Genomic DNA, 26,171 nt, shown 5'->3' with positions numbered 1-26,171 from the left:
GTAATACCAATACATCTAAGTCACGTAAATACAAAACATGTTGCATTACAAATGCTATAGGTGTCACATTTGGGAAAGTTATAACTATTGGCATTGTAAATGACAAAGCTATTAATTTAGCTATTTTAAAAAACAACACATACATAAAAAAAATGTAATTTATAAGACCAATAGCTCAAACTTTCCTAATGCGAGACCTATTGCATTTCCAATGCTTGTTGTAGGACGTGTGCCCTGTTGAGAACCCAGGAAAGACCCTCTGACTGTTCTGTGTCTGTCTTTGTCACTGAGTGACGCGGATGTGCTCACCACCGGACAGCTCACGGAGATTGAATCGACTCTGGCGCATGCGCCCATGGGTGAATTGTCAGTGGCCTTCTTTATCGACAGTCTCTTAACGGATCTTTACCACAGCAGACATGCAATAACCATTTGGCTACTTCCCAAGCCTGCCTGCCCTGATCGGGTTCAATGATTGGTGCTTCGGTTATTGAGTGGAAGTTGGCAGTCTGTATGATACAAACACGCGTCAAGGTCGCCTGGAGCAATCCACCTGAACCCGCCTCCTTGCTGCAGCCAACAGCGCCCCTCCCGTTCACAGCAGCTCCTGGGGAGGTGGCCACTGAGACAGGATGGGTCTATAAATGACTGATGAGATAAGAGGAGGGGACGAGAGACTGTTGGGTGTGCGAAGTGTGTGACAGAGAAGCAGCTACTTCACAGCTGTGCAGAGGCTGCAGGTGTGCCCTCAAGATTCAGGTGAGAGAGAGGATGTCACAGCCAGCCGAGGAGCGCAGCTCAGCAGGTTGAGGGCCTGCTGGTGGGATCTGTATGCAACCGGAAAGGACTGACCTCTGCGAGGAACATTCAGCCTTTCCCACCGTTTAATGTCGATAAATGATCAGTCTTGGGAAAACTGGGAGATAATTGCGTCTGTTATTTACGATTTCAAAAGATTTTATTAAATAGATTTTAACAGAACATGTGAAGTGAAGGCAACACTGGTGTCTGATGCGCCGTAAGGTTACAGTGGGCATAAAGTTGACATAGTTAGGTGCATGTTACAGTCGTTGTCTGGCATGGTTCTGGCGTATATTGGCCATTCATTCAGCGATGCGCGTCTATCAGTGCCTTTACCTTCATTAATCGCTGCGCAGGTTTCAAAGATTTTACAGGTTATAGGTGCATGGCTTGGCGGAGTTCATGCGTGCATCATAGGGTACAATGTTGAAACCACCGAAAAGTGAAATAAAAAGCCAAAACATTAGTGCTGAATCGGTCAAATATCTGGTTTTACATTTTTAGAGCTATGGAACAGTTTTTTTCTTGACCTTCGCTTGCTTGATGGCATCTCTCTCAGGTAATAATTATGTACAACATGCTGTATATCTTGAAAAGTCTGGAAGCAGGCACTACCATGGATTAACCAAACCTAGAGGTCTGGCGTATTTTTATTAATGTGACTCTGAACCCTGTATCTTGTGCGATGACTTGAAGCAGGCTCAGACTACATTCTTTGACCCTGATGTTTGTTAAAGGAGACATTCTCTGCCACCCCGTAGCCCTTTCTTTTTAAGGGCTTGCTCTTCACTCACATCTTTCTCCTTTTCTGTGCTGTTTGCAGCAGACTCCGGCTGCCTCCTATTGTTATTTCCTTCTCGGAGGGCTGTAAGGGTATGCCTAGCAGTCCGGTTACATTATGTGGTATAATGGGGTGTTACGAGCCCATTGATGCCCCCTACATCTTTGAAGAGGGGCTACAGTTACCAGCAATCGCCTCGGTTTTAGCACGTGACCAGCAGTCTCCTCTTCTTTTTGGGAGGCCCTTTTTACCAGGAGTCATCCCTTGAACACACTTCCTAAGTGGAATTATCAGCAAATGTACATGCAATATCTAGCAGCGAAACTAAAGAAAAGAATTAAAGAGAAATGAAGCAGGAAGTTGATCTTAAAGAATATGGCTGTGATCTGAAATACTATACAGAGAAACCTAGACTCAGATTAGATGCTAACTACATATATGGCGGGAAAACCATGTTGTACCATCACACACTGAACTACCCATGAAGTTTGGTCAATCAATGACCCAATCAGGGTTTTTAATAAGCGGCTAATCATCTGCGAGTGTATCCAGGCACTGAGGGCCTTGCTGCTTTGGGAGATATCAGTTGAACAGTCAGGTCTTGAGCCCTTTCCATGAGGTGGTTGATGTAAGCTGGTCCTTGATTGTGAAGGTCTCTGGTGGTGTGGATCAGCATCTTGAATTGACATCTCTTCTGAATCGAGAGCCAATGAAACTTCTTGAGGTGGGGTGTGATGTGGGTGCATTTGGGGAGGACCAGGATGAGTCTGGCTGCTGAGTTCTGTATGGTCTGCAGTCTTTTCAGGACTTGAGTGGTGGTTTCTAAGTAGAGTGCGTTGCCGTAGTCCAGCCGGTTGGTCACTAGGGCTTTGTTGATGGTTCAATTGGTGTTGGCAGGGAGCCTTTTGAAGATTTTTCAGAGCATGCAAAGAGTGATGAAGCAGGAGGATGAGACTGCGCTGATCTGCAGTTTTTTGGTGAGCTTACTGTCCTGAATAATGCCAAGGTTGTAAGCATGGTCTGTTGGAGTGGGTCCTAATTCAGAAGGCCACCAAGAGTCGTTCCTCTGGGAGGTGTTGATCCCACAGATCAGCACTTCTTTTTTGTGGTTGTTGATTTTCAGGCACTTGCTTTTCATCTAGACGGTGACGCTAATCATGAACTGCGGAAGTTGGCCTTTGTGGTGAATGGGTCTTCCGAGAGCAAGAGAATAAGCTAGATGTCATCTGCGTAAGATATGATGCCAAAACCATGGTTTCTGACAATGTTGGCCAAGGGGGTCATGCAGGTGTTGAACTGTGTAGGCCTGAGCGATGAGCCTAGACGGACGCCAGAAATTATGTTCTTGGGTTCCAAGGTGAATAGTGGTAGGCGCATTCTCTGGGTTCCTCCGGGTGAGGAAGGAGGTGATCCATTTAAAGGCATCTCCTTGGATTCCAATCAGATGAAGCCTCTTGATAAGGGTGTAGTGGGATATGGTGTTGAACACTACTGAGAGGTCGAGGAGGATTAGGGCCGCTGTTTCTCCCCGGTCAAGGAGGGTTTTGATGTCATCGGTGGCGGCGATCATGGCGGTTTCAGTGCTGTGGTTGGTGCGGAATCCAGTTTGGGAGGTGTCCAGAAGATTGTTGTTCTCCAGGTGTTTAGTGAGTTGGCGGTTAATGGCTTTTTGAGGACTTTGTCAGAAAATGGAGCAGAGAGATGGCACAGTAGTTATTGAGTTTGCTGGGGTCTGCGGATGGTTTGAGAAGGAGTTTGGCTTTTGCATGTTTCCAATCTTCGGGGAAGGTGGCAGTGGTGACGGTTTTGTTGAAAATGGTGTTGAGCTCATTGCTGATCTTTTTGCTCCTGAGGGTAAAAATGTGGTGGGGACAAGGGTCCATGATGCTACTAAGTGGATGGAGCTCATGACTTTAGTGTTCTGCGTGGTGAGATGGTCCCAGGTGGTGAGTAGGTAGTCAGGATTAGCATCTGTGGTAGCAAGGAGGCTGTACAGGTATGAGGGGGTGAGTTGGAGTTCAAAGTGTTTGTAGATGGTGGAGATCTTGTCATGGAAGCAGTCCGCCATGTTGTCTCAAAGTTCCTGGGTAGAGGTGATAATGTCTTTGGCGGCTTTGGCTTTGGAGTTGGAGGACTCTCTGACAATGTTGAAGAGTTCTTTGCTGTGGTTAGCACTGGCTTCAATGTTGTCAGCCAGGGAGCTCCTTTTTGGCTCTTTTAGGTGGTGGTGGTATTGCTTGAGGGATGTCTTGAAGGTGTCTCACTCTGTGGGCTCTGTGCTGGTGTGCCATTTCCTTTCAAGTCACATGCAGTTGCGTTTCATGGTTCTCAGTTCTGTGGTGTACCAAATGGCCGGTTTGGTGGATCTCTTGAGTTTGGTGTGCGTGATCGGGGTATCTCTGTCAGCGCAGGCAGAGATGTTCTTGACAACCTAGTCTAAGCAGGTTGGGAGGTGTTGAGGGTGTCGGTCCACTGGCTCTCCCACACTTTGTTCCAGCTGCAGTGTGACATGCTGGGTTGCTTGGTGGTGGTGCCAGGGGATCCTGAGATGACAAAGTGGAAAATGGCATCGTCTGTCTGGGTGAGCTCGATAACATGACTATACTTGACTCTGTCACTGACCGTGAAGATGGGGTCAAGCACGTGTCCTGCTTTGTGTATAGGGTTAGTGACTAGTTGAGTGAGGCCGATGTTATTCATGCTTTTAAGGTAGCTGGTAGTGTTGGTGTCATTGAGACCATTGAGGTGAAAATGGAGGCCCCCAAGATAGATGTAATGTCCATAGTCATTTGCAAGCAGGCAATAGTCGGGGATGGCGTTTGCAGAAAATGGGAAGTGGTAATGGAGGTCTGTTGTCAAGGGTGCCTCTGATGGTGGTTTTGCTATCGGTTTGGAGTTGGAAATTGAAGTGTTCTGTGATTGTGTGGTGTTGTCTGCGGTGGTGGTGCAGTGGATCATGACAATTTCTCATCTGTGTTTGCTTATGTGGTCCTGGTGAGCTATCTTGTAGCCATCGGGAGTTACTGAGGAGATGTCGGAAGCAGTTGTGGGGTTGATCCAGGCCTCGTTGAAGAAGATGACAGTGTGAGGGAAGTGATGGTGTCCCAGATCTTGGTGGCTTGCTTGTAGAATGATTGTGTGTTGAGCATCAGGCAGTGGAGTTGTTCCAAGGCAGTCATCGTTGGTGTGGTGGTAGTTGTCATGTGTGCGAAAGCTCAAGTGTTGCAGGAGAAGAGACAGTGGCAGCAGGTAAAAGGTCCTACCATAGATCGTGGACAAGTGTGGCAGCAGATGTTGTTGCAAAGTCTGGGGTACAGGACTTGGTGGTGGTGTATTTGTGTGTAGCAGGAGAGACAGGGTTCCTGCCGCTGGGCATGGTCCAGGCACGAAAGGGCAAAGAGGGGCTGGGCGTTGCCGCGCCTACTGCATGTGTCCGCTGCGGGGCTGCACTGCAGCCTCCATTAGGATGGTCTTGGTAGGAGGAAGAGGAGCTGGGATTGGGCAGGCGTGAAGCTTGAGGGAAACGGTGGGAAAAAAAGCAATACATGCTCTCTCCTTGCGCTTTTTAGATCTCACCTGATCCAGCGCATGCGCTGACTGGCTGAGACATTAAGTTGGTGAGTTTTCAAAGTGCTGCCTGTGGCCTAAAGCTTGAGTGCACGCGAGCGTGCAAGCGCGCAGCGCCATCTGTCTCCTTTGCTGCCATCTATCTCCTCCATCACGAGTCATTAAGTTGCCTGGTTTTATTTCCCGTTCTTTCCCCTCTGCCTCCGTTCGATCACTTTCACTTTTGTTTGAATCCAAATGTAACTTACCATGGTGTGCAAATGTTTTCCAGTTGCATCAAAATAGTCTTATTGTTATTAGTCTTATGAATAAACTTATTGGTCTCAAACTTTGTAGTCTCTTCCGTGCACGACCACGTATTTACTCTGCTCGTCTACCAACTATACAAATTATACAAATTGGTATTGGGCCTAATTTAATTGCTCCCAACACGCAACTTGCATGGATTACAGTATGCACACACACACAACCACACTCACCCACAACCACACACACACACACAACCACAGTCACACAAAACCACACCCACAACCACATCCACAACCAAACACAACCATGACCACACACACATCACACACACAACCACACTCACAACCACACACACACACAACCACAGACACACACAACCACACACACACAACCACAACCACACCAACAACCACACACACAACCACACACACCCACAACCACACACACAACCACAACAACACACAACCACACAAAACCATGCACACAACCACCCACCCCCCACACACACACACAACCACACCCACAACCACACACACACAACCTCACACACAACCACAACTACACACAACTACACACACAACCACACACACAACCACACACACAAACACAACCACAACCACACACACAACCACAACCACAGACACAACCACACACACCACACCCACAACCACACACATAACCACACACACCACACACACAACCACACACAACCATGACCACACACACACACAACCACACACACAACCACACACACAACCATACATACACACCACACACAGACACACACCACACACAGCCATACACACAACCACACACACCCAACCACAACCACACACTCAACCACAACCACACACACAACTACACACACAACCACACACACAACCACACCCACAACCACACCCCCGCCCACAACCACACACAACCACACCCCCACCCACAACCACACACAACCACATACACACAACCACACACACAATCACACACACAACCACAACCACACACACAACCGCAACCACACACAATCACACACACAACCACACACACAACCACACACACATAACCACACACACAACCACACACACTAACACAACCACACAAACCACTCCCACAACCACAGCCACACCCACAGCCACACACACAGCCCCACACACAACCACACACAGCCACCCACACAACTACACACACACAACCACACACACAACCACACACACACACACACACACACACACACACACATCCACACAACCACACACACAACCACACACACACAACCACACACACAACCACAACCACACACACAACCACACACAATCACAACCACACAGAAATCACACCCACAACCACACACCCACAACCACACACACTCACACCCATTCCCACACCCACAACCACACACACACAACCACACACAACCACACACACACACAAACACACACACCCACACACACAACCGCAACAAAATAATTTATGAAAAATTGACTCTTTTAACAATTCTGATTCCACCAGAATCCGAGTCCTCCACAACACCCTGTTTTTCTGTCTGTCAGCTGTGAAAAGGAGACCAATATTGCCCCCATTTTTATTATTCCGTATCCTCGGTTCATTTCTGGGGTGCTTTTTTAACTTGTGTCTAGTTCATTGCGAATCTTACAGTTACTAGTTCAAAATGTGTTAGCTTTGGCTTATTTGCAATGCAAACTTTATCTCAATAGGTTGCTGTAACAAGCTGCAAGTCTGCTACCGAAGCCCATTCATTTGCTAATTATTTTCCACATGAGGTTGCAAGACCATAAAGTGGAGTATTCAGAATTTTGAATAGTTTCTTATTGTACGATGTTACTCTCTCCTGTGCACCCTACTCCTGTACTAATGTTAGGAGTGACCTGGCAGCCGCCTTTCAGAGGTTCTTGCATCCACCCAAGTCTGTCCTGGCACTGGTGCGTCCCAGCCTGGCACACACCAGGTGATGATCTCCGCACCTCCTTCTAGACCCCAGCTCAATACTGTTTGCAGTCTGTCACTCACACCTCACCTCCCTGGCACTCACCCATCACCCCTCAGGCCTGGCAGTCACTCCTCGCACCTGGAACTCACCCTTCTCCCTCTCTGACACTCAGCATTGACTCTGCGTGACACTCAACTGTCAACTCCCTGGCACTCACCGGTTCCCCTCCTGGTATTCACTACTCGCCCCCTTGGCACTCACCCTTCACCTCCTTGGCACGAGCCCTTCATCACCCTGGCCTTGCAGCTACCCTTCACCCCTTGCACTCACCCTTCCCCTCCCTGGCACTCATCCTTGACCCTCCTGACTCTTACGTCTCACTTCCATGGCACTCAACCTTCATCTCCCTGGCACTCACCCTTCACCTCCCTGACCTGGCACTCAACCTTTGCCTCTGTGGCACTAGCCCTTCAACCCCTTGGCCTGGCAGCTACCCCTCACCCCTGGCACTCATACTTCCCCCTTCTCTGCACTCGCCCTTCCCCTCCCTGGCACTCACCCTTGACCCTCCTGACTCTTGCGTCTCATCTCCCTGGCACACACCCCTCACCTCTCCGGCACTCACCCTTCACCCCCATGGCCTGACAGTCACCCTTGTCCCTCTTGGCATTCACTCATCACATCCCTGCCACTCAACCTTGACTCTCCTGGCACTAGCCCGGATTCCACCAAGAACAAAAAATAACAAACATTGGCATAGCCAAAAGGTCTCGCCTTTGGTGCCTTATAAGTGTTTCGCCACACAACAGTTGATGTTGTTGCACCAAGGATATTGTGCTGCATAACTAAATACTTAGAAGGTCCCAAAAGCGAGACCTATTGGCGATGCCAATGCTTGTTAAAACATTTTATAGCATGCGTTTGCAATGCAATAGGTCTTGCATTTGCGAGAGTTTAAGCTATTGGCATTGTAAATGACAATATATTTTATTTATCTGTTTTAAAAACAAGACATAAATAAAAGGCATTGTCATTTACAATACCAATAGCTCATCTCTCATAATTGGGAGATCTATTGCATTGCAAATGCCTGTTGCACTGGTAGCGCAGCAGAAGATCAGTGTGTATAAGGCTTGCAGCGCACGGTCTGAAGGATTACGCATGCCTGCCGCAGGAAGCAGGGCCTGTCAGCAGGTTTCCTAGTGTGGGCTATGCCACACTCTGAAACATGCTGCCCATGCCAACTGCCTCACCCGCAGTGTGCAGCACGCCCTCTTCAAGGATCAAGGCCTCAGGTAACTTGCCTCCCACCTTTCTGACAGTGGTGATTGGCAGTGAGAGAACCTTCTATTAGAGTGGAGATCTGGCCTGGCTAAGGAGATTAGTAATATTGGGAAAGCTGTGAGAGCTGTTGTGGGCAATTTGGAAGGGTGGCGGACAAGGTGGTAAGTATATAGTAAGGGAGCAAGGACAGTCAGAAAACAAAATTCTGATTTTGAAGTGCAAGGTTAAGGAATCTTATACTGAGGTGTAGGATGTGATATCCTTCATGCCAAGTGTGATAGAGAGCTTTACCCTGGTGGAGAACAAGGCATTATGGTGTTTCTGGCTCTGAGTACTGAGGAAGAGCTCCATGTTGTGCACTTCAGTTGCCGCAGACATTACACGTGCTAATGCAGATACAGCTAGCACTGTGATGGTTGATCCTATGGTTTTGGAGTGGGAGAAAGTTCACTGAAGGTGGCAGTCAAGATGGCCACAGTTTTTTTCCACAAAGACAGACTCCTTCTCTTTCCTGACTGAAATGCTGCAACGCATTTGAGAAAAACGGCCCATTATAGTAAAGAGTGGATTGCTGGATAGAAGTATTGTAGCCTCTGTGGGCTTCTCAGCAAAAATACTAACAGACTAAAAGGGGATGATATATGTGTTTACGCAGAAGGGCTCTGCAAGGGCCTCTCTTGAAAAGTGTGGCCTCTGGAGATACCAGGTGAAGTTCCAAAGCAGTTGTTGGGTTGCTTTTTCTGAGGTTCCATTTAGAGGTCAATTTGGGTGTGGAAGCTATTTGTGTACTGTGGGAAATGAGAAACTGTGGACCGTATTTATGGTAAGGTCACGCAGAGCAGCACAGCAATTCACCTTGTCATGCTGAGCTGCCTGACAGGGGAAGGGAAGGAATGTGCCGTATTTAAACGTTATTTCCGTCAAAGCGCTGGCACTGTTTTGACTGCTTAGCACCAACACAGACAGCCCTACACCATGCTGCATGGATGCTTGCGTTGTAAGGAGGATTATTTTGTGCAGCAAGGGGCTCCTTCCTGCACAGAGACAATCCCCTAAAGCACTTTCCTCTTTTATGTTTCCTTCAGAATGCAGCACACATAGAAAGACGAAGTAACAATGAGAAATACAGAAATTTCTCCTTATTACGCTTCACCTGGGAAGGTATAGCCTTTTGGCACATTCCCAGGTCTACCACTTTGGTAAATCTGGGAATGTATCAAAATCCATAGTTATTGTGTGGGAACAACCACACAACTCCCATGGAAGGCGGCCTTGCAATTCTTGATAAAATGCATTTTGGGCATGTGTTTGCGCATGCACCACATTGCGTGGTGCAAGAGTGACGCAAGCGTAGCCATAAATATGCCCTTGTGTTCATGCCAAAGTGGATGGCAGCGTTTGTAGGATGTATGTAAAAGCACAATACCAATTTTTTTAACCTAAACAATAAGGTCCCAATAGTATAGGAATCTGTTTCTTTAAAGTATCAAGGTGCGAGGAATAAAGTTGCTCCTTCTTAATTTAAACTGCAGCTACCACTATTGGCTTCATTCTTTGTAGGACGTGCTGGTAGCCTGACTACCCAAAAATACACAGAGGATCTCATTTCAAGGGGACCTCAGATGTCCCCATTAGTTCCCTGTCCACGGAATTATGGTTACCGTGGTCGTGGTAAATAAGGAGCCAAGGGAATTCCAGGAATTAGGGGCTTATTTATGAGCCCCTTATGATAATTTTGCGCCTCCGTTGCGTCACTTTTCATGACACAGCAGTGGCATAAACAATGTGCCATGTTGCCCCATATTTACAAGATGATGCATCTAGGCAGATGTGTCAACTTGTAAAGCCCTCCATCAGGTATAATGTATGCATGATCTTGATTCAGGTGGTCAGGCGCGTGCATCACTCATTGTTAGCCGATTGCAGTGAGCAGCAAGCAGGAGCATAAAGACGCCGGAGATGCTAACCGCGAGCCGCGGCTCCCCCACTGATTACCGCTGCCTCTCTCTCTATGGGGGCTAACATCTAGCCGTGGACTGCGGACAGCGTGCAGCTGGGCAGCCACGCCAAGCAGGGCTGAGTGTGTTGGGTCTCGGCCCCCCACAGTGCTCCAGTCGGCCCTTTTGATATTGTCAGTGGCTGCCAAGTGATTTCCTGTTTTGGACGGGAAGGCGTTGCGGTCAGTGCTGTGGCGTGCTGTCGCGGAGCTGCTCCCGCTGATCCAGCTGATTCCACTGGCGGCCACGAGAGTGAGTGAGTCGACGACCGGGGGTATTGTTAATCCCTGTGGGGCTACAGGGGGTGACTCACGCCCACATTTCTGTCCGCATCCTTTGTAGAGGTGCATATAGGTTCTATAGTCAATTGCGGGAATCCCGCTGTTTGGCGCCGCCGCTCTGTGGATGAGTGTGTGGTACCCCTGCTGCTACTGATACCTTCCGGGGGTCCAATTCACCCGTCTCACCTGCTCACCCGCTTCTGGATCTGCCGCCTCTAACCAGTGAACCACACCACTCCAGAAATGATCTCCGTAATGTTGTTTGAAGTGCAAAAAGTAAAAAAATTGGGCACCATTAGTCCCCCCTCTAATATACCTGTGCGACCGGAAGAACAGACTGATGTTAGGCCCCCTTTACTCGCTCCCCGGGGAGAGCAGAGAGATATGTTTGTATTAGCAGGAACACCTCTCTTCTCGTTGTCCCCGATTGAACCTTTCTGTAATCTTGAAAATGAAGAGCTTTGTCTAAGCTCACTCTTTGAGGAGGCTGCAGTGGGCCCTCCTTCAGGAAACGTCCCACTAAAACCTTATTCTTTGTTCATTAAGGGAAAAAACGGGGCCAGTGGAGCCATCGAGGAAGCAGAGAAAATCGATGGTTACGTTGGCCAAAAAGGCGGGGGAGAGACAGAGGGGGAGGCCCCAACTCCATCCGTCTTACAGGCCCAACCTCCCAATTCGTCAGTGAAAATAGGATCAAAAGCAGGGAAGAGGGGAGGTTCTGTAACAAACCACAAAGGGGAAATTAGGAAAAAGAAACAGAAAAGGACAAGACGATTCCCTAAACGAAAAGTGTCAAAGTTACATTTTCCATAGGTCCCAGATAGCCAGAGTGTTGTTCTCCACGAGGAGACAAACAAACAGATGGTAGTCACCACCGCTCCAGAAACTCGGTCCGCTGTTGTACCACAGATTATGCACACACACACACACCAGATAGGGCAGATATGGAGAATGAAGCAGTAACAGGATGGTTGCAGCCCAACCCAATTCTAGACCCGGTGATCAACTTATCGAACTACACGATGACCACTGCCGAAACGGATATCCTAGCTAAAGGATTATCCTATGTACCCACGGCAATACCAGATTCTTTCCAGGTAAAACTTAAGTTACAACGTTTCTTTCATAAAATCAGACTAAAATACTTCTTTACTAAGAACACCTTCACGCCAACTAGGGCTGCCACTATTTTCAGACCACCATCAACTTTCACACCTGCTTCCTTTATGATGAGTGATAGAATACTCGCCTTTGAGAAGATTGTTCTGGAAGACACTATGCACCTGATGGAAGAAAGAAAATATATCCGATACAACACGAGCAAGGAAGTGAAGGTGGCCCTCTATGAACTTGCAAACAATGACGCCATAGTGATAAAGGCAGCCGACAAAGGAGGCGCAATAGTGGTGCAGAACACCAATGACTACATCAGGGAGATTGAGCAACAGTTGCAAGTACAAGATAGCTGTCCCAAAGTCGCAAAGGATCCAACATTGGACATTAAGACCCTCATAGAAGTAGCAACTCAAGGAGGGATGGATGAGGGCTTCCTAAGCCGACATGAACGTGACTTTTTGAACGAACAAGAACCACGGATACCGACCATATACACCTTACCTAAGGTGCACAAAAGATTGGAGAATCCGCCCGGAAGCCAATAGTATCAGGCTGTGGCTCTATCTTGGAGCCACTAAATCAATTCATTGATCATTTTCCACAGCCTTGGGTGCCTATGACCAAATCATATGTGCGAGATAGTATGCACATAATCCAGCTGCTCAAAGGGCAACCCTTCGATGGTAGAAACCAGATATTGGTCACCCTTGATGTTTCCTCTTTGTACACATCCATCCCACAAGACGACGCGGTGGAAGTAATTAAAATGACTTTGAATAAGAGACCGAGGCCACATTGGATCCCCGCAGACTTCCTCATCACACTCTTGGAAATAGCAATGAAAAGAAACTATTTTATCTTCAGGCGACAATTTTACTTTCAATGTAAATGAGTGTTTATGGGGGCTACCAATACCCCGAGCCTGGTGAATATATTTATGGACAGGTATGAAGAAGAATACCTCTATGACCTTACCAACCCCTACCTTGGCAAAATAGATCTCTGGGAAAGATACTTCGACGATGTTCTTATGATATGGTCGAGAAATTAACAGGATCTCAAGGAGTTCCAAGAATGGCTAAACAGTAGGAGTGAAGACATTCAGTTCACAATGGCCCACAGTAGGGACGCTATAGACTTCCTGGACCTCACCTTCAAATCTGAGAATGGACTACTATATTGTGATCTATATCGCAAACCGAATAGGGAGGAACACACTGCTGATGTGCGGCTCACACCACCCAAGAAATTTGAAGGACAATTTGCCTTATGGGCAATACTTAAGGTTGAGAAAGAATTGCTCCCGCAGGAAAGATTTCTTTCGTGAGGCAGAAGATTTGACGGATAGACTGAAAACGCGTGGATATCCTTCGGGTCTACTGAAACAGGCTAAGAAAGGTGCCTAGTACCAACCTAGAGACAGTTACTTGAAACCAAGGAAAAGACCAATGAAATCAATAATATCATATGCATTACCACATACAATACAAAGAGCAACAAGATAAAAAATATTATACAAAAGTATTGGAACTTAGTGGCAGGAGAACTACAAATGAGACAAGAACAACTGTTTGCATTTAAGAGGGGGAAGAATATAAAGGACACAGTGGTAAAAGCCTTTCTGGAACCCCCGAAACAACCAGACCTCAGAAGTCTTTTGAACCTCCCAACTGTGACAGGGCACCACAATTGCGGCAATTGCAAGGCCTGTGATTACTGCCAAGAGGGCACACGTTTTGTACATAACACCAGAACATACAAACTCACACATTTCACAAATTGCAATAGTTCACATGTGATTTATACCATTACCTGCCCTTGAACCATGATATACGTTGGGTAGACAACTCAAAAAGTCAAACAAAGGATCCTACAACATATGAATAGGATTAGGTGTGGTTCAGTGGGTGCGCCACTGGTGGAACATTTCAGCATACAGAAACACAAAACTGAAGACATTAAATGGAGGGTCATTGAAAAGATAATTCCGAACGCCAGAGGTGGGTCCATTTCAAAGTCACTCAATTACAAGGAGTGCAGGTGGATACACTCTCTGAACACAATACAGGATGGGCTCAATGAGAAAGAGGAGATAGCAAAATAGATGGGAGAACTATGAATCCAGACCTCGCCCCATGCTTATCCCTAACTATCAGGCACTAGATCCAACTAAAGAAGACCCTTATGGCATATAACCCTGTTATAACAGATCTTATACTATTCAATGAGTTGTGGTACCATAGCCAGTTTTATGAATACACCGGTAGGCTTTATAAAACATGCTTAGCCTTAAACAGAATTGTTTGCTCATTTGTTGCTCCATATTATATACTGGGCACTGGATTACATAATCAGGCATGATTTATTTATTCATATAAGAGAAATGTAGGACATAAAATGCATTTACCTTGTAAATACGTGAATTGGTAACTGTGCATTTCCATTGTTTATACATTGAACTGTAATTGCACAGAATTTTGTATATTACTCTTATCTGTACCACCTTGAGCACAATGTGTACCCTCTTTTGCTCAAGACTTCCATTGATAAGGGAAAGCGTTTTATTTCAAGTAGAAATTGGTCAAATCGGCTGCCCGATCTGATTTACAGTCACTCGCTCGAGGTTAAACGGACCTCAGTTAAATCGCTAATTCTATGCACCACCCACGCCCTTATAATAAGCAATGGCTGTAGACATGGTTTGCTATACAATCAGGAATATTCCCGTTCATTGTTTCAGTTATGGCCAATTGGGCTCTATGCCTCGGTTACTAAGCAACAAGAGAAGCATCACGTCATGTTCCTGCTGACGTCAGTAAGGCTGTCAATCGAGTGAACGCGCCTGGTGCGTTGCTATGGCAACCACGTGACGCCCGCATGGCGGAACATCCTCAAGGAAGCAAAACCATTTTAAGCAAGCGCTGATCAGGCACTGCGTGCCCGAAGATCAATCTGACGGTGCGACTAGCAGAGAAGGAAACGAACTGCAGGCGCTCCCCTACCACAATCAAAATAATAATTTCAAGGTGAGCCTGACCCCTCGATGGAATAACGAACTTAGGGAACTTCGGTTCTCTGCATTTGAGTATTTTCATCGGTGCTTAGATTTTAACCGTATGGGACGCGACTTATTGGTGTGTACTTTTCCTTGTTTTCAGATCGCTTCATTCTAAGCGGCTGGAACCTATATCACCCCATAAATCATACTGGGACACTGGGGCTGACGTAGTCCCGAGATTGGGGGAGTTGACCTAATACCCATTGGTCGCATGCAATACTGACCATCTTCATGTTAGCAAGACGGATGTGGCATTAATTACTATACCCTTTATTTCATTAGAACCTTCCAAAGGAGAACCAGACTCCTTATCACTATCCTGGATAGTTATCACCAGCTAAGCCCGGTTCCTACTCTTAAGAGGTACCTTAGGTGAGTTTAAATTTACTCACTACCACTGATCTTACTTAATGTAATTTTTTTATGTTTTAAAAAACACGCATTATGCAAATCACAAACCTGACGGTATGTCCATTCAACCAACAGGCGGCACACACCCTCACTCCCCTCCTTCGTCCTGAAGAAGACCCGCATTGACTAACGAAGTGCACACATTGGGTCGAAACGTCGACGGTTTGGAAACCATAGGATCAGCTGAGAGTATTCAATAAACACGAGCCAACGGAGGTGGCCTAATGGAATAACTACATTGCATTACCATACTGGCCTAAATCCTTTTATCCCCCCCTTCCTTCACTCACCTGTATATAAAGTCACTTTTTTCATGTCACAATTACACAACATGCCACAACGCACTTGAAATCACGTTCACAGCGTCTGATGCGCCGAACTTTAAATACTAACTGTTTCTTCATTTTGACTTTCTGTGATTTAATCAAGGGTACCTATGAATGCAAATAATTCATAAAAACTTTACATTTACCCTATTCTGGTCTGGATTTGCAATATTGTTTTTTGTAAGTATGTTTGAAGTAATCAACAACTGATGAAAAAAAACTTGCGAGAGCGTTTTCTGTTATTATTAATTTATTTTTTCTGAAGAAATCAGGTTACAAACCCGACAGAACCATTGTTTTTGATAATCAGACTATAATAGAGGAGGGTGGTCCTAAACTGCTAATTGGGAAGGTGCACCCAGGAACCCTGCCACAGTACATCTGTTGCCCATTGGGAGACTGGGGCCTACCGGAACAGCAGCAGCTCCATTAAGTCCTCCACTGCAGTCTCCGCTAGTACCTCATCCTCTTCAGCTCAGTGAGGGGGGAGATCCTTTGGGAAGGGGTACAATACTGGGAGGTGGAGTCCCTATATTTCAAACGTGGTCCAGAGCTCGGGAGGTTAGACAAGATGGTAACCTAGAGGTGGGGTCTCAAACGCAGATCAAGTCCAATGCGGAGGTACAGGCGGTTAATAATAGTGATAGGGTGCCTCTATGGATTCCCCAAAGAGATGCCGTAAGGAAAGCCAATGTGGTGCAGACCGCTTCTTCGTCCATAGTGGATCTCATTTGGTTATTTGAGACTGAATCTGATCCAATAAATAGACGACTCCTCCTCAAACTTTTTTCCGAAATAGAGGCAGTGAAGCTGTTAGAAAGCAGGGATATTCTAAATGTGAATATTATTCAGCATCAGTATGTTTCCTTCTCCAGAGTTACCTTCTGCTCCTTGTTAGTGGCCAATTTGACCATACAGAACTGTGAGCACTTTTTAAAACAAGGGCTAGATATAATATCTGTATCAAATCCTGAGGAATATTCTACCATGTGTGGTACAACTTTCCCTATGGGTACCGCCAAAAATATCATGGTCTCACTAAATAAAAAGGTCTGCTTAATAAATCTGGTGTCTGATTCTGTAGTTGCCCGTCAGACCCCTAACACAGAAGATGATTTAGCCCAGTGGAGTTGGGTAGCAAAACCGTCCAGAGGTAGAAAGAAGTGCTCCTCTGAGGTAGCCGGGGGGGGGGGGTTACTTCTGTCCTGGAATATGGCTGGCTTAGGGCACGTTGAGGGAAAATCTTTACTAAAATCTCTAAATCCTCTGATTATATGCCTACAAGAGACTTGGGCGTGCAAAGATTTTGATTGTGATGGTTTTTTTACTTTCTCTTGTTATGCTAAGCACTCGGAAAGGGGACATGCTAGTGGGGGGATCTCCATTCTGCTTAAGAATTCGATGAATTGGAATCAGAAAGTTTTTTACCATCCATCAAATCTCTGTATTTTTCTGAAGCTGGCATGTCTGGGAGAGTTTGGCAGGCCCACCTTCTTCCTAGTGGAAAATCTCTATATCCCCCATGGGAAAAATCTCGACCATCTGTTGAGCCCACTCTTTTTATATATTAATGAGATAGCCACCACAGAAGAATGTCACTTTGTGGTATTAGTGGGAGACCTAAATGCAAAAATGTCCAATTCCGCGCTGGAAATTTATGCTAACCCAGGTAAAGAGGAAATCAGGCTTATTCCTGAATCCTTTTTACCGGATAAAATAAAAACGGATAAACAGGGATTCCTCCTGCTTGATAGCATTATAAGTGCAGACTTGGTCATTCTAAACGGAAGGATGCCAGTCGATAAAACAGCACAATTTACTTTTCAATCTCATCGCACACAAAGCCTATTGGACTAGGTAGACGTTTCCTATCAAATATTTGGGGCCTGTGAAAATTTAGAGGTTTCCCCGTCAGTACGGAGTGATCACAGTGTAATAAGCTTGACTTTGGCCTTTAATCTACCTGCACTGAATCAAGGGCACTTGTGCCAGGGCTCAGTGGTTTTTAATAAAGCTAACGGTCGTTCATTTTGGACACAAAAAAATACCGCTGAGGTAAGTCATGACCCCCCTTTCCTGAAGGCACTAAATCAAGAAATTAACCATTCAGTTCGGAAACAACATCAACAATTTTCCATGGGTATACAACAGGAAATTAATCGCCTTAAGCCAGTTAGAAGCCGTTATAAATTCAGAACAAAGAGAAACGAGATGGGTGCTAAATGGATAGGGTTGAGGAAAGCCACGAGAGCCAAAGATTCAAAAAAGTATTGGCACCTGATTGCAGAATAATGTGATTCTAGACAGAGGGCACTCCCCATTCCGATCCCAGAAAGTGAGTGGGTGGACTATATCTCACTACTATATAAACTTAACAGCTTAGTGATTTTTCAGATGCCTGTAATAGAGGAGGCTGTCTTCGTTGAATATGGTCCCCTGTCAAGGGATGAAGTGATGGGCTATATAAAGAATGCCAGAACCTCCGGCGCACAAGGACCGGATGGTATCCCGATTATGCTAGTTAAAAAAGAACCAGCTGCATGGGGAGCCTTTCTGGCGCCAGTGTTTAACCTCTGTTTTCGAAACGGTTAGTATTCCCTCCTCTTGAAAGGGGATTTACAGTTCCGTTGTTCAAAAAGGTCACCTACTAGCTTTAGACATTACGATGGCAGGGGGGTCCATACTGCAACCGTGGCGGACGCAAAAACCATCTGCCACGGAACCGCCACAGTCAATCGTTCTGATTGCCTGGCGGAGCGGTCTGCATCCATAAAATGGTGGCGGTGCCTAGCAGGTACCATTAGCCAAATTAGGATGCTGTCTTCAGCCAGCCTTTCTGTGGCGGATAAAATGCCATTGAAAGGCTGGCAGGCATTGGATTTGGGGGCCCCTTGCAGGCCCCCCTTGTGTCTGGTGGTGGTGTTTGTGCACTGGTGGGGTACCCATGGTACCCCCCTACATTTCACTGCACCAAATGGGAGGCACTGTGTGGTGCCTTGCCACGTAGTGCAGTGAAATGCACAACATGCATTTTGAACATCGCGGTGGGTGCTGCAGTCAGCTGCACCCGCCGCAACGTTATAGTGCAAAATAGTGGCGGTCACATCCTAATATATTGCAGACAGTCTTGGTCACCACCACGTTGGCGGACGGACACCAGTCAATCCGCCATCGTAATCGAGCCCAAAGGGTCTTGGATGCATCAAAATCATAAACAAAAACAGCTGCAGAGAAGGTTATGCGTCTGTTCCTTATGCCCAGGGAAGGTGATGCATCAGTTCCTTACTCCGGGGAAAGTGATGCATTGGTTCCTTACTGCCACGCAGGGGAGGTGATGCGTTGGTTCCTTACTGAAGGGGGGTCAATGCATCAATTTCTTACTGTGTGGGGAAGTGATACGTAAGTTTCGTACTGCATCCCCAGTGTTGATGTAGACTTGGTTCCCCTGGGCGATGCATGGGGATCGGGGATTGGCCGGTTCTCGATGCATTTGTCAGCCCGAGTGGGACGAGTATGCCCAGACGTTGGTTCCATGCTCACCATGCCACTGGAGTCAAGCTATCCTGGCTGATGAGGGATGAAACCCTGAAACTGGTCGAAGGATGCTTTTTTCCAGTCCAGGGAGGACCTGGTTTGGCAGTTCGGGCTGGACTGTTCCCATGAGGCGCAGGGTCAAGACTGATTTGCATATGGCTGGGTTCATACTGGAATGGCATGGTGAGCAAAAAAAGGATGGATTTAGGCCCAGATCTTTGTACTGGGGTGGATGTATGACATTGTTCTGCATTCTGTCCATCAACTGTTGCCTTTGTGGTTCTCGATGCTGTGGTGACAACTGTGCTCCATTGGTCTCTCCAGCTGCGGTCCCACAATGCGTCGGTTCTTCCAGCCTGTGTCGGAATTGGTACGGTGATCTCGGACTTTGGAGGTCAATGCACGGGATTCGGCATGCAGTGATATCTCCAGCCACAGGCAGGCGCTGTGTCACTTTCTTCAGCGGCACAATGGTGATGCGTGCAATTCTTCCTGTACGACGGCGATGCATCTGGAACTGTTGCGGATGCTTAATGTTTCTTAAGTTGCTTCTCTTTTCCCAGCCCCCAGTAGCAGGCACAACCTCCAGAGGCCTGACACAGTAACAAACACCTCTTGGCAGGTCAGAACTTCCAGCAAGGAAGTTCAGGGGAGCTGGTGGTATAGACTATTTTGTCCCTGAGACTTCAGAACAGGAGCCAAGTTCTACATCAAGCCCTTGGAGATCTTCTTCAAGTAGGATACACAGCACACAGCAAACTATTTGTGCTCTCCTTGGCAGAAATAGCCACTGCAGGCCAACCCGAGGCCACACACAGCAAAGGGGCAGTATTTCTCCTTCAGCTTTCCCAGCTTTTCTCCTTGGCTGAGGTTCTTCTTGAGTCCAGAAGTAATCTAAAGTTCTGGGGTCTGGGCCCCAATATTTATATTCCAATTCTCTTTGTTCTCTTGTGGGAGAGAGGATCTATGCACAGTCAAAACCAGTTCTGTCTTCTCTGGTCCAGCTTCCCGGCATGAGGTGGAGACAGCATTGGGTAAGGCTTACCAGGCCCATTCAGGTGCAAAGTCAAGTCAAGTCAAGTCAAGTCAGAAATTTATATAGCGCGCTACATACCCAGAGGGTCTCAAGGCGCTTGAGGAAGGGATGGGAATTACTTGTCGAATATCCAGGTTTTAAGTTGTTTTCTGAATGTTAGGTGGTTTTGAGTGAGGCGTAGGTGAGTGGGGAGTGAGTTCCAGGTTTTGGCTGCGAGGTAGGAGAAGGATCTGCCTCCCATGGTGGTTTTATTGATGCGAGGAATGGTAGCAAGGGCTTGGTTGGAAGATCGTAGCTGGCGAGGGGGGGTATAGAAGGAAAGTCGTTTGTTGAGGCATTCGGGTCCAAGTTCGTAGAGTGCTTTGTGAGCGTGGGTTAGGAGGCGGAAAGTAATCCTCTTGTTGACGGGGAGCCAGTGGAGGTTTTTCAGGTGGTTGGAGATATGGTCTTTGCGCGGGATGTCTAGTATGAGTCTGGCTGATGCGTTCTGGATGCGTTGGAGTTTTTTCTGGAGTTTTGCGGTGATACCGGCGTATAGGGTGTTTCCGTAGTCCAGGCGACTTGTGACCAGTGCATGGGTAACTGTTTTTCTGGTTTCGGTGGGGATCCAGCGAAATGTTTTTTTGAGCATGCGAAGAATGTTGAAGCAGGATGATGAGACAGCGTTGACTTGTCTGGTCATTGAAAGTGAGGAGTCCAGGATGACGCCCAGGTTCCGTGCGTGGTCCGTCGGGATGGGTGCTTTTCCAAGGGCCTCTGGCCACCAGGAGTCGTCCCAGGCGGAGGGGGAGGTGCCTAAGATAAGGACTTCTGTTTTGTCTGAGTTCAGTTTCAGACGGCTGTGCTTCATCCAATCTGCTACTTCTTTCATACCTTCAAGTAGGTTGGTTTTGGCGGTGTTGGGGTCTTTGGTGAGCGATAGGATCAGTTGGGTGTCATCTGCGTAGGAGATGATGTTGAGGTTGTGTTGGCGAGCGATGGTCGCGAGGGGGCTCATGTATACGTTGAAGAGTGTGGGGCTGAGTGACGAACCTTGGGGTACGCCGCAGATGACTTCAGTGGCCTCGGACTTGAATGGTGGGAGGCGGACTCTCTGGGTTCTACCGGTGAGGAATGAGGTGATCCATTCCAGCGCTTTTCCTTGGATTCCGATGTTTTTGAGGCGCTGTAGAAGAGTTCTATGGCAGACTGTGTCAAAGGCTGCGGATAGGTCTAGGAGGATGAGGGCGACTGTGTCTCCATTGTCCAGTAGAGTTCGGATGTCGTCTGTTGCTGCGATGAGGGCGGTCTCCGTGCTGTGTTTGGCTCGGAAGCCGGACTGTGAGGAGTCGAGGGATTTGTTGCTTTCGAGGAAGGCGGCGAGCTGGTTGTTGACGGCTTTTTCGATGACTTTGGCCGGGAATGGAAGGACCGAGATGGGGCGGTAGTTTTTGAGTTCGGTGGGGTCCGCTGTGGGTTTTTTCAGAAGGGCGCTGTGTTCGGCGTGTTTCCAGCTTTCCGGGAAGGTGGCGGAGTTGAGGGAGCAGTTGATGACGTCTCGGAGGTGCTATGATGGAGTCTGCTTTGTTGAAGATGTGGTGAGGGCATGGGTCTGTGGGGGATCCTGAGTGGATGGAGTTCATCAGGCGGATGGTGTCCTCGGTGGAGATTGGGTTCCAGTCGTTGAGGATGTACGAGGGGGGTGAAGGTCCTGCAGAATGTTGGGTGGGTTGGTCTCCGGGTCGAGTGTCGAAGCTGTTGTGGATGTCTGCGATTTTGTTGTGAAAGAAGGAAGCTAGGGAGTCGCAGAGGTCTTGGGAAGGGGTGATGTCGTTGGAGTTGGCTGATGGGTTGGTGAATTCCTTGACGATGTTGAATAGTTCTTTGCTGTTGTGGGCGTTGTTGTCTAGTCGGTCTTTGAATGCGGCTTTCTTGGCAGTCCGGATCAGTTGGTGGTGTATGCGGGTGGCGTTTTTGAAGGCGTCCCTGGTGCTGGTGTTTGGGTCTTTTTTCCAGGCCTTCTCGAGGGAGCGGCAGAGTTTCTTCGATTTCTTAAGATCATCGTTGAACCAGGAGGCGTTTTTGCTGCAGAGTTTGATTTGACGTTTTTTCGGTGGTGCTAGGATGTCTACGCTGTTGGATAGCCATTGGGTGAGGTTAATCGCTGCTTGGTCGGGGTTTGAGGAGTGGACAGGGGGGTTTTGAAGAAGCGATGAGGAGATCTGGTCGATGGTGATTTTGTTCCAGTTTCTTCGTAGAGTAGGTTGGGGTTGGTTGCGAGTGGTGGTTTTATTGTAGAAAAAGTGTACGCAGCTGTGGTCCGTCCACTGGAGGGTAGTGGTGTGGCTGAAGGAGACATGTTTGCTGGAGGTAAAGATGGGGTCAAGTGTGTGACCTGCGATGTGGGTGGGCGTAGTGACAAGTTGTTTGAGTCCGAGGTTGGCGAGATTGTCCCGAAGGGAGGTGGTGTTGCTGTTGTTGCTCTTTTCCAGGTGAAAGTTGAGGTCTCCTAGTAGGATGTATTCCTCGGAGGGGAGAGCGTGTGGGGTGATGAAGTCAGTGATAACGTCGCTGAATTTTGCACGGGGTCCTGGAGGCCTGTATAGGAGGGTGCCTCTGAGTGTGGTCTTAGGGTCGGTGTGGATCTGGAAGTGAAGGTGTTTGGCGCTAGCGAGGTTGACGTCAGAGCTGGTTGAGATGCGGATGGAGTTCTTATGGATGATAGCGATGCCTCCTCCTGTTTGGTCGGTGCGATCCTTACGGATGATCTTGTATCCTTCCCGGATGGCAATGGTGATGTCAGGGGCTGATGAGGCGTTCATCCATGTTTCTGTCAGGAAGGCGACGTCGGGAGAGATGGTGTCTAGTAGATGCAAAAGTTTGATGGCGTGTCTGGGGACCGAGCGGGTGTTGAGCAGGATGCATTTTAGGTGGTTGGAGTCAGATATCTGATTTGTGTCCGTGGATGAGGAGTTGATGTTGCTGCCGTCGAACTTGCAGGATTTGCAGGAGAATGGACCATGGGTGAGTCCAGGAGTGGCTTGGACGCAGTGGGGGAGTCGGCCGGGGTTAAGGGCTAGGAGGGTGGTGGCATCGTATGTAATGCGGGGGGTTGGGTGGTGCGAGGACCAGGGGGTCTGGCGCTGGGCGCGGTCCAGGCGCGGACGGGCGTAGACGGGCTGACCATTGGCGCACCTTCGGCGCGGCCGTAGCGCGTGGACGCTGCGCGTGGAGGCATTGGTCATAAATGGATGGTGGAGGGGGCGGAGCGTGGGAGGGGCAGCAGCTGGGAGGCGGTAGCGGGGAGGAGGGGCGGGCCAGGGAACTGCAACAAAGAAAATGGAGGGTCAAAGTGAAAGTGAGGCAGGGGCAGCAAATGGACCAGCAGGTCGGTTTACAATCTCTCAAAGAACGAGCTGCCAAGCGGGCAAATACAGCGCTATACAGGGAGAACACAGTTAATGAGCACAGCGCTAGTCAATTTCAGACGCTCTCGGTACACAAGCACAGCGTGAGTCAATATCAGAAGCTCGTGGAAAATAAACACAGCGTCAGCACACAAGTACAGCGTGGGTCAATATCGAAAGCTCTTGGAAAGTAAACACAGCGTCAGCACACAAGCACAGCGTGAGTCAATATCGGAAGCTCTTGGAAAATAAACACAGCGTCAGTTACTTTCAGAAGCTTTCACAGCGCAAGTAACGATACCCAAGTTAGAACTGCAGCGCCCACAGTGCGTGAGACCAGCGAGGGAGGGAGGGAGGGAGGGAGGGAGGGAGCGACCGTTCAGGAACAGGTCCTCCCCCTACTCTAAATGCAGCCATGGTCTATTCAGCCCAGATCTGACTCGTCCAATAGAGGCAGGACAAACCTCAACCCTCCAGTGGCTGTCTGCAGTGAATGCACATCCCCAGCCCCTGTTAACTCCAAAGCCAGACTTTCAATCCACAAACCAGCAGAGACACACAGGATGGCTAAGCAAGAAAATTCCTACTTTCTTAAAGTGGTATTTTCAAATACACAATATAAAAATCATCTCTACTAAAATATGCATTTTGATATTCTGAGTTCAGGCACACTGAACTCCATCTTTCTACTGTGTCCCAATGGGAAGATATACTTATAAGATGTTATAAATAAACACCCATTCTATCCTATCGGACAGATAGCCTTTCAATGGTGAAAAACAAAATACACTGTATTTCACTATGAGGACATGTCACATACATCAGTACATGTCCTACCTTTCTCATTCACAGAACCTTGACCACAGGGGTACCTTGGGCCTACCTTAGGGGTGACTCACATGTAATAAAAGGGAAGGTTACGGCCTTAGAAGTGGGTGCACTTGCCAGGTCGACATCGCAGAAGAGACTGCGCACAGACACTGCAGTGGCAGATCTGTGACCCCTTTGAAAGGCTGCTTCAGTGAGTGGCACAATCATTGCTGCAGGCCCACTAGCAGTATTTGACTTACAGGCCCTGGGAACACTGAGTGCACTGTAATAGGGACTTAGTAGTAAGTCAAAAAAGCCAATCATGAAAACAGCAACCCGTAATATCAATTTACACAGAGAGCATATGCACTTTAGCACTGATTAACAGTGGTAAAGTGCCCAGAGTCGTAAAACCAACAAAAACATTGTCCCAAAGATGAAGTGGATGGTTGTAAACCCTTCTTTACTGGTCCAAGATTTACAAACAATAAATCAGAAATTCTTAAGGAAACTACTTTATCTTAAATATATCCGAAGAGCCTTTCTGACATCCAGATGATGTAGCTTAACTTCCTCCTCTGACGTAGGAGAATGCAAAAACTGAAGGTGCAACCAACTCCTGACTCTTGTGAAAGGGAGTAGTAACCTTAGGAACAAAGGACAGAAGAGGTTTCAAAATAGCATGGTCCCTAAATGTTCTACAATAAGGATGCTTGAAAGCCACCAAGAAAAAAAGTCCTAAGAGTCAATGTCCTGAGATGTATGCTTTTCAGAGGATCAAATGAAGGACCCACTAAAGCATCTGCAACCAAGGACTGATCCCAAAAAGGGAAGTTTTTCCTAGAAAAAAAAATAATGTGATTTAGACCCTTGAAAAGACGACCAACTTAACCTTCCTATTCAAGAGGTTATTCCAAGAGTTTCTAAAAGCTTTAATTGCTGCTCACTGAAGTTTAAGGCCATAGTATCAAACAAATCTGAGGTTGTGAGATCTAAGTCTTTGGACTGTCACCCCTTACTAAAGAAACACCAGTGCTTTACGTTTTATCTGAGTTAAATATCATCTAGAAGCCTGAAGAATATTAGTTAGACTCACAGGTACCCACCTATTCAGTAATCATAGCTTTTCAACATCCAAACCGCTAGTTTAATCTTGGGAAGAACGGTCAGCACCACCTTTGTGTGTCGCTGGACAGATTCTTGGATGGACATAAATTCTACAGTCATCTAGGTATGAATGAAGGAAGATCCCTTGACAGTGAACCAATGCTACCAACTGTGCCAGGATTTTTGTGTATACTTGATGGGCTGGCTTCAGCCCGAAGGGCAATTCTGTGAACTGAAAATGATGATCGTCTATAGCGACTCACAGACATTTTTGATGCTCTCCTGCCAAAGGTATGTGCAAATAAGCGTCTTGAAGATTTATTTGTATCATATGTTCCCAGTCATTTACCAATAGAATTATTGACTGCAAAGTAACCATTTAGAAGTGCAATTTTCGACCCATGCATTCGCTCTTTTGTGGTCTAGAACTGGGCTGAAGTCTACAGAAGCTTCTTGCAATAGGAACAAGCTGGAATAGGTTC

The 26,171-nt window shown here is 47.3% G+C and overlaps 1 protein-coding gene across 2 annotated transcripts in view; it reads left to right on the top strand.

The window, feature by feature from the left end:
- Window positions 1–671: 671 nt before the first annotated feature.
- Window positions 672–26,171, top strand: part of AOC1 (amine oxidase copper containing 1) — a 303,383-nt gene continuing 277,883 nt past the window's right edge. For both annotated transcript variants that reach the window (XM_086940930.1, XM_086940931.1), the window contains exon 1: window positions 672–759. The gene's annotated coding sequence lies outside the window, so the exon portion shown is untranslated. The remainder of the gene's footprint in view (window positions 760–26,171) is intronic.

The sequence above is a fragment of the Lissotriton vulgaris genome, chromosome 10, assembly GCF_964263255.1.
Source record: "Lissotriton vulgaris chromosome 10, aLisVul1.2, whole genome shotgun sequence".
Lineage (NCBI taxonomy): Eukaryota > Metazoa > Chordata > Amphibia > Caudata > Salamandridae > Lissotriton > Lissotriton vulgaris.
This window is presented reverse-complemented; position numbering and strand designations above follow the sequence as displayed.